We start from the raw sequence: 10,429 nt of genomic DNA on the forward strand, positions 1-10,429 counted from the left end.
GTTAATGCAACTCTTAAACGTTTTCCACAATTCAACATTCTGAGTTTAATAATATGATTCACGTAACACTTATCAATAGTGAAAACGACACAAAGGACGTTATCAATATCACAAAAATACAATATCAATGATAATAATATCAAATGATATAGAAAAATCTCCAGGGCACTGACTACGTGAAAATAACAGTACATAGTCACTTTGTTATGAATGTATAATACAAATTATTGTTAACTTTACTTTTTAGTATTATTATTAGGCTTACCAGTTATAATGCTTCAAACACATTACAAGTTTAAGGCCGTCATGTTAAATAACCAAAAACAAAATTTGAATTTTGCGAAAACTACACGAGAACTATCTGCACGAGCCATTTTAATTTAGCAGTGTAATATTAGAATGAAGGCAGCTAGTCATCACCACTCACAGCCAACTCTTTGTCTACTCTTTTTCCCAACAAAGAGTCGGATAACCGTCACATTATAACTTCCTCACGGCTGAAAGGAGCAGAATCTTTGGTGCGAAAGCGATTCGAATCGCGGATTACGAGTCGATAACTTCAACCACTTAGTCATGCCGGAATCTAAAATTTGAAGAGTACAAGTTTTTCTGAGAAATCTCACCTGAGCTTCAGCGACATCTGGATGACTGAGAAGGAACTCTTCCACTTCCTGAGGATAGATGCATTCTCCTCCTCTGTTGACCATGTCTTTAAATGTACCAAGAATACTGATGTAGCCATCTTCATCCATCACAGCAATATCCCTGTGTCATATTGTATTATTAATATGTAGAAACAATTAACACCTTCATCTGTCATGACGATATATTTGACACATATTTTAAGCGTAGAATTATTAATACCGTTATAGGTTACATTGCAAGTCATCATTCTATCATGACCTAGAAACTTAAAGTACTACAAGAGAACAGAGTTAGTTCAGTGTCACACAGTAAGTTAGATAGTGATTGTTATGGTGTCTATTTGTCTGCATTTCAATTACTCAGTATATTTGTCTTATAACGATCGACTAACACTAACGTTATTCATATATCTTTATAAGTTGAGTTATTCGTACGTATAATTAGATCTGGAATTTATGTTGAAATGTATTTGTGAAGCTAGGCACATCAGGAACCGTATCTTTGAGCAAACTTAACTGGATAAATAAATGAATTCCGGACGCGGACAAGATGTTCTCTTTTAGAAAACAATCGAAAAACCAGTAACAGTTCCTAGTCGGTAATAACAGTTACAAGACGAAAGTTGAAGTATCAGAGTGGACATGTAGTGGACAAATCCTAGTTATTTATATCTTACTCAGTGTGATACCAACGTGCATTATCAAAGACTTGACCACATTGTTCCTTGTCACCCCAGTATCCCAAGAATGATAAACGATCACGTGTACACAGTTCTTCTTCTTTGTTGACCGAACTATTCGTCCATCATTGTCCACTAGTTTAACCTGAGAACAAATTTATAGATTGTAAAAATACAACATAGTGAACTCTTACTATGTAAATAACACTAACTACAACTTTACTTTGTATAATTTGTGGTACATACATGGTTCATGTACTTAATACTAACTACAACCTTACATTGTATAATTTATGGTTCATCTTACATGCTCTAATACCATACAGTTACCTCAACATGGTCAAGTGGTGTTTCAATTGTATGGTATTCCTTTTCCGGTCTTTCTCCTGGACGTGTTGAACAACTTACGGGACTATTTTCTGTTGTTGAGTATGTATTCTGGCTGGGCAAGAAAAGATAAGTGGTGATTCCTATAAAAATGTTTTCCTTTCTATAATTTATGGTACATTACGGTGTTATTGTGCAGCGACACGACTAATTACAACTTTAGTTTGTATAATTTATGGTACACATTACATTGTGTACGTACATAATACACTAACTACAACCTACTTTGTGTATAATTTATCATTACCGCATTGTTCTTAATGTTACTCCAGCTTACACATAACTTCAACCTTACTTTGTATAATTTATGGTACCACGACCGATTGTTAATGTACATAACACACTAACTACAGCTTTTGTTTTGTATAATTTAATGGTGCGCATTACATTGTTGGCATTACATGACACGCTAATTACAATACTTTGGTTTGTATAATTTATGGTACCAACATTACATTGTTAATGTACATAACACACTAACTACAACTTTAGTTTGTATATTTTGTGGTACACCTTAAATGGTTAATGTACTAGTACCAGTTTAGCTTTAGTTGCAGTCAGCTGAGTTAGAAACCACTCATAATAGTTGATGCTCCAAACTGCCAGGCGTCTCAGTCCAAGCTCTAAAACTTGCTGCTAGCTGATCAGTCTGTGGTACAAACAATGGAACTTAAGAATTTACAGATATATAGAATTTTATTTAAAGTACAGTAACACTAACATTATGCAGAACCAGTATATTTAAGGCTAAAATACATTTTAACTTCATATAAGCCATTACAGATGCAGATGGTGTAAAACTAACATTACATGGACCAGTGTAACAACATTTGAACCAGTAAAGGTACGGGTGCAGTATATTTAACAACACATGAAGAGAAAACATACACGTATAGTATATCAAACAACACCTGAACCTCAATATCCATAGCTACAGTATATCTCACAACACATGACCCAGTAGATACAGGTACAGTATATCTAAAAACACGTGAATCGCTAAAGTTACAGGCAGTCTTCAACAACACTTGAACCAGTACATCTATAGCTGCAGTATATCTAACAACACATGGACAAGTAAAGATACGGTAGATTATATCTAAAAACACGTGAATGCTAAAGCTACAGACCAGTCTTCTAACAACACTGAACCTCAATATCCATAGCTACAGTATATCTCACAACACATGACAGTAAAGATACAGGTACAGTATATCTAAAAACACGTGAATCGCTAAAGTTACAGGCCCAGTCTTCCTAACAACACTTGAACCAGTACATCTATAGCTGCAGTATATCTAACAACACATGGACAAGTAAAGATACAGGTAGATTATATCTAAAAACACGTGAATTGCTAAAGCTACAAGACCAGTCTTCCTAACAACACTTGAACCTCAATATCCATAGGTACAGTATATCTAACAACACATGAACCAGTAAAGATACAGGTACAGTATATTAAAAAAAAATATGAACCAGTGCGACTGTGTGCTACAATATCTCTAAAACACGTGACCAGTGAAGATACAAGTTCAGTATATCTAACAACACGTGCACTAGTACATGTACAGCTACGGTATATCTAACAACAAACGAACCAGTAAACATGCGAAGTATGGTATATCTAAGAACAAGTGATTCAGTACATCTGTAAGAACAATATACTAACAACACGTAAACCAGTGTATCTATAGCTATAGTAAAACTAAAAACTTGAGAACCAGTAAAGGCACAAGTATATTATATCTAACCACACCTGAACTAGTAAAGATAGAAGTATAGTATATCTAACAACACTTGAACCAGTAAATGTATAGCTGCGGAAACATCTTGAAAAAATATGCAGAATTTGTAATAACACATGAACCAATAAAGATTAAAGTTACAATGTATGTTAGAACACGTGAACCAGTACATCTATAACTACAGGTATATCAAACAATACGTGAGCCAGTACTTTTATAGTTACAATATATCTCACAATACGTCAACCAGTAAAGATACACCTACTATATATCCAAGAACACGGGAACCAGAAGAGATATAAACATAATACCTACCTAAGAACAAATGTTCCAGTACATCTATAGCTACAGTATATCTAACAACAACTGAACCAGTAAAGATGCAAGTACATTATATCTAACAACACGTGAACATTATATTTAGTTACACATGAACCAGTATAAACACAGGTACACAATATTTAACAACACGTGGACCATTATCAATACAATAATGCAGGGATGGCCAAACTTGCTTAACAATGCAGGGCCACATACGATAAACTTCAGATGTTTGAGAACATGAACAAATATTACACACACGTTTAAATTTTGTTACATAACTTTTATATAAATATTAAGAAATACATATATGTGGTTTTTAAACTGTTAATCTGTATTAGTTTTAATAATTACAAAGTACACATATATATACTCAAAGTTTTCAAAATTTTGACTGATGTTTGTTTTAACTATATTGAGTGTATTTAACACGGTCATGAACTACAGAAACATCTTAGAAAAATATGCAAATTTGTATTTCATTAAGAGTAAATAAGACTGACAAAAATAAAAAAATTTAAAGACAGATATTTTTAATTATATTTATTTATCCTAGTAAATATCTGGTCATAACATGGAGTAAAATATGTAAAACAATAATATTAAAGATATTTTAATCAGATACCACCTTACAAAATTGTAGTCTTGTCATAATATTTTTCTGACACAAACAGACCTTGATCAGACTATTTACTGCTAGTAGAGATTGTGTAAGTTTCCATCTTGGTTGTGAGTCGTTGAACTTTCGGTTGACATGTCGTCAAGGCTGTACGAATTATCTCCGTCAGGTGTTGATTTGTCAGGATGGAACGATGTTTCATCTTCACAAACTTCAGTACAAAGTACAGTGATTCACAGCAGCATGTTGTGCTGAAAATTAAAATGAGTCGCACATTGGTTTTCTTCCATTCAGGACATTTTCTTTCTTGAACTTACTTCCAGAACTCAGTTGTAGAATGGGATTTATGGATCATATTTAGACCCAGGTCATTCTGCAGTTCTGTTCGTTCCACAGCAGATGTTTCTGTAACCAGAGGTTCGAGTATTGGACAACCATTATTGATCACATGAACCAGGATTTACAAGAGAGACGAAGCAGGGCTTTAACTTCTGTAAGTCCTCAAACCTGTCTAAGAAGTTATCAAGCAGTCCTCGTAACTTATCTTTGTATTCTTCCAGTTTGTTTTATTTCAATATCAGGGAACGTACTTACTCTCCTTTTGAGATTGGAAAAGTTACTGTAGTTTCATGACAATATGTCTCCTTGAAAAAGTCTTATTTTATTCTGAAATCTGAAAATTGTCTGAGTTAGATTAGAAACAATATGAATCTACTCCTGGAATGCCAAGTTCACAGTTTGTAGATGATTCGTTATATCAGTAAATAGTAGATCTTGAATCCACTCATCATCACTTGAGGATAGAATATTTTCCTTTCTTCAAGGAAAGTAATAACAGGCTCAACAAGTCCACAAACCTATTTAAGGCATTACTGGTTTACAACCATCTCACAATAAAGTAGAAAGTGATATCACTGGGTTTACCTTCAAGCTCCAGTTCTTCAATAAAATTTTTCCATTGTATCAATATCTGTATGATACAATGTATTTGAATAACACACATACTATATAAGTGTTTATATTTGTATAAAACACACAGGAAGTGTTGGTATCTGTATAACAAAATATACAATAAAAGTGTCAATATCTGTATGATAATTATATTCTAGCAAATCACATATTAAAACACATACAGGTATAATGCTTACACTCTGGTACATTATGTATTAATACATATACACAGTATAATACTTATACTCTTGTACATTATATGATAATACACGTATTGCGGTATAACGGTTATACTCTAGTACATTACATCATAATACACCTACCCAGTGAAATACTTATACTCTTGTACATAATATCATAATACACATGTGTGCAGTATAATGGTTATACTCTAGTACATTACATCATAATACACCTACCCAGTGAAATACTTATACTCTGGTACATTATATCCCGTAATACACGAATTAAGTATTATACTCTGTATTGTTTACATCATAATACACCTACCCAGTGAAATACTTATACTCTTGTACATTATATCATATACACATATTCAGTATAATACTTATACTCTAGTACCTTACATATTAATACTCATACAACATGACACCTATACTCTAGTGCATCATATATTAATACAGATACACAGTATGATTCTAAAACTGTAGTACATTATACATTGATACACAAATACAGTGTGATAGTTAGACTTAGTATATTATATTTTTAATATACATACACAATATCATGCATACATTTTAAAACTTCGGCATAAATGTAATGGGTAACGTAATAATCAGGAGACTCATGTCCAAGATGTGAACCAGAGAAAATATTCGATCTAAATAAAAAATAAATATTGTGTAATTTTTGGAATTCACGCAAAGCCAATCAAGGGCTATCTGCGCTAGCCGTACCTAAATTATTAGTGAAGAAACGAGAGTATAGGCGACTAGTCATCACCACACACCGCCAACTCTTGAACTACTCTTTCACCAACGAATAAGGGAATTGACCATCATGATATAACTTCTTCACGGCTGAATGGGCGAGCATTTTTGGTGGGACGGGTATTCGAACCTGCAACCCTATGATTACGAGTCGATTGCCTTAACCCACTTGACTATGCTGGGCTAATAAATATTATTAGCCATATTAGTATGGTAAAGAAACACAAATATTAGATTTGCAAATAAATATAAAATAAGACATAAATACATTCACTAAGTGGTTCTTTACTCTTACTTATATTAGTAGAACTACATCAGTTTCAGTACTAGTGGTGACAGGATGAATCTATTTATATTTGAAACGTAACACAAGATTCACTGAACGTTAGACTGTATATTAGAAATTATATGTCCGGAGTTGTGACCATGTTACCATTTTAATACACACACATATGAATATATATAATATTTGTTGTTGTGTAAATAAAGTTGTAAATCTCATACATTTCACATGATGATGCAGGTTTTTAGTTTAAGTACATATTAAATGTAGAACTGAATCGATAACAGTCAAATTATCATTCATATTGAAATATATTATAAGCTATATTTTCTGACAGACACTGTTTGAACCTTTTACTGATTGTTGTACTATACAGTAATGTTGATAACACTATGTCGTTTATAAAGTACATGAAATATTACTTAGTGATTGAAGTGAACAAATAGTAATATGGACATTGTGTACAGAAGTTGTATGGAAGCTGATCTGGCGTTTTATAAACCATGATATTTATATTAATAGTTTATGTACATTCAAATTTGATAATAAATATTTCATTTAGTTTGTGGTTTTACTTACATAAATAGGTAATGTAATATCCATAAAGGTATGATATTAGATTCATACATATACTATGTTAGTATTCAAGAAATGTACTCTAACAAAAGTTTAATATGAAATAATGTCCAAAACTACCAAAATGTTTTAATGTTATCTTATACAATGATGTCATGTTGAGACACCCTAGCAACACACCCTCTGATTCTAGTTCCTGGACACCATTACCTCAGGTATTTAATTTATAACACTATGCACCCTCACGTATTAACATATTACAAAACAGTTTGCTAACTGATGTCTTTTAGAGTGCATGTCCATAAAATGAGTTGTTCTAGTAAGCATGTTAGTAAGATGAGCTGATAGTTAATCTTTGATATTATATTAACAAATATCCGACGTCTAATGGACATATATATGTCTATTTACTAATACGTAGGATTTAATCTCAAACTAGTTCACTGTTTCTGATCAACTTTATCAGATATATTTAATTTTGATAAATTTGAACACACAAAGTTGGACAGAACTAAAAGGAAGAGAACATCATATGTAAGTAAAAAACATAAACAGATATATTTAGGTACCCTAACCTTGACATCAGAGCTTACTTTAACTATATCTATCGACAATGTACATCAGATATGCCAACCATTACGATTTTGGTGTATACATTACGACTTTACGCTCATACAGTCAAATATTACGACTTGTTGCAACTCCCAAATTATAATATATTATATAGGCCTATACAATAAAGTGATAAATTGTTTCCCAAGGGCTTGAAAGGGGTGAAAAAAATTTCTAGTGAGATACAAATAAATTTTGATAATAAATAAAAGACATAGTCCAAATGTCTATTTGCGATAATCATGTTTGTACTTGAAATAATAAAAAAATATATTTGTATCTCAGACGTCTACCAATAGTTTGAGTGCGGTGCTTCTCCATACTGGGTACGTGGGGGAATCCATAGTTACGTCATCAGTGCTTATCAGCCAATCAGGGTTCGCGTTGAAGGGTATTTCGCGTTTTCTAAGCGGCATAGAAACACCAATGCGATCGTTAACAAGATGGAAAAAAAGAGACCTCGTTCACCAGATTGTCTTGTTTCTGGCAAATCTAAAAGGACTAAAACTGTGAATCAAAAATTTAGGAAAGAGTATAGTGCAAAATATCCGGTCATTGCATTAAAAGTCAGTAACAGTAATGCGTTTTTACAGTTTGTCACATCGATTTTTTTGTGGCTCCTGGCGGATAAACGATTGTTCCAGACATATATAATTGGCATCCCACCAACAAAAAAACAGAGGCGAAGACAAAACGATGCAAATAACAACACTTATGAATAAGAATTCAAAATATGAAACCATAAATGCAGAGAGTGATGTTCACGCAATTCGTCATTTCTTATAATTTACCTCTAGCACAAAAGTGCTAGCAGAAAACAACACTTCAAAGAGTTTCAAGGTTTGTATGACAAATAACCAAGAAAAATTCTACAACTTGTTGACACAAGATGGCCATTACTTAGGGTGTGCTTCAACAGAAAATTGGGCATGTGAAGCCATTGAAGAAGTATTTTCACTGTGAAAAGGAAAAACTGGATTCAAAAGTATCTAAACGTGCAGCTCAGTCAGACAGAAAGACTTTAACAGCCAAGATATCCTCTCAGCCACTCAGAGACACAGTCAAGACATCCTTTCAGCCACATAAGACAACAGTCTCTAAAAGCAGACAAAGAAACATTTGATGTAACACAATATATGTTTAGGCAGTCTGACCTTGAACTAAAGAAGAGACAATCAATGAGAAGAAAACGAAAACTAACAAGGAAGTAACCAAGAAAAGTTATGCACACAGCAAGTTAGATAAGTTAACAGTTTTCTTGGACAACAAAGTGAACTTGTTATATTGTTTTTTCTTCAATCTGCAATTCCTCTACTTAAACAAGCCAATTTGATATTGCAAAGAGAAGAACCTTGCATACACATTATACATATAACTCTGATTACACAAGTTAAAAATATACTTGTCAGATACATCAAGCCAGAATATCTTGAAGACAACATCACTGAACTTGACTACAGCAACGAATCCTTACACAAATCTGATGAGGAAGTTTCTACTGGAAATGCTGCTAAGGAATGCATTGTTAATTATGAAAAGTACCTGGACCTAATCAGCTTCTACATCAGTGTCAAGAAATACTATATTGCAGCTACAAATTACATGACGAAACCTTTCCCTCTAAAGTATGAACTTATGATCCTCACAGAGGTTGCTGATCGAAAACTGAAAGTCAGAAAAGATTTCTCTTCTCTATAGTTCTTCACAGACAGTTTACCTTGTCCTTGTCAATACACATGAGCACAACACTATTGACAAGTTGGAAGGGCAATATTTGATATATCAAACTGATACTTTCTCAGAAACTGTCCTTTGGTTGAATGTTGAGAAGTTTTGTGTTCAGCTGTTTACTGTTAAGGATGGAAATGACAACCAGAAGTATGACATTCTGTGTAGGGTTATGCTTGGAATTCTTCCAATCTTCCAATCTAATGCTGACAGTGAAAGGATATTTAGTTTAGTGACTAAAACAAAAGCAAGTTCATACCAAACTTGAGCATCTCAGTTTTGAACAGTATTATAACACACAAGATGTGTATGCAGTCAAATGGACAATGTTGTTATAACTCACAATCATCCAGAGACATTCTCATGAAAACAAAGGATACAAAAGCTGCAGAACTATTACAATAAGTATCATAAATATGATATAAACTAGTCCTTACACAACAGCTATTTCTGTTTACTGTTTGTGCATGTTAAATGTTTTATGAATGGTTTTATTCATATGTTTTAACAGTATATTTGTCACTCTGAACTAAATAAAAGGCATAATTTCAAAATATTTTTTTAAATTTATTTATTAAATTCACAAAACACAGTCATAAATGAGCAATCTGTAGCAGTAATAAATAATAATAGTTATAATAATAATATAACAATAAACAGCTTAGAGACATTGGTCAGGCCTAGTAGCCCCAAATGAAAAAGGGCCCGTCTACATTGATTACGCTCAGCCATTTGAAATAGTTGGCATCTCTGTATACACTCATGCCTACCGATGTGAAAAAGATAGGATTACAAACTTATATAATTCAAGATTCAGTTGTAAAACAAGTTAGTCCAGAGTGGCTTTGGTCCAGGGAACCGCTCTGTGTGCTTTTTTAAATAGAATGGGTAAAATGATATAATGTATGTGTAGTACAACTATCATTC

General features: G+C 32.9%; 2 protein-coding genes across 2 annotated transcripts in view; one reads left to right on the forward strand and one right to left on the reverse strand.

The window, feature by feature from the left end:
- LOC143247769 (putative acyl-CoA synthetase YngI) overlaps positions 1-10,429 on the reverse strand; it is a 67,736-nt gene that overhangs the window by 19,558 nt on the left and 37,749 nt on the right. The gene's annotated exons all lie outside the window — the stretch shown is intronic.
- Positions 1-10,429, forward strand: part of LOC143247765 (medium-chain acyl-CoA ligase ACSF2, mitochondrial-like) — a 47,728-nt gene that overhangs the window by 7,674 nt on the left and 29,625 nt on the right. The gene's annotated exons all lie outside the window — the stretch shown is intronic.

This window comes from Tachypleus tridentatus, chromosome 3, assembly GCF_004210375.1.
Source record: "Tachypleus tridentatus isolate NWPU-2018 chromosome 3, ASM421037v1, whole genome shotgun sequence".
Lineage (NCBI taxonomy): Eukaryota > Metazoa > Arthropoda > Merostomata > Xiphosura > Limulidae > Tachypleus > Tachypleus tridentatus.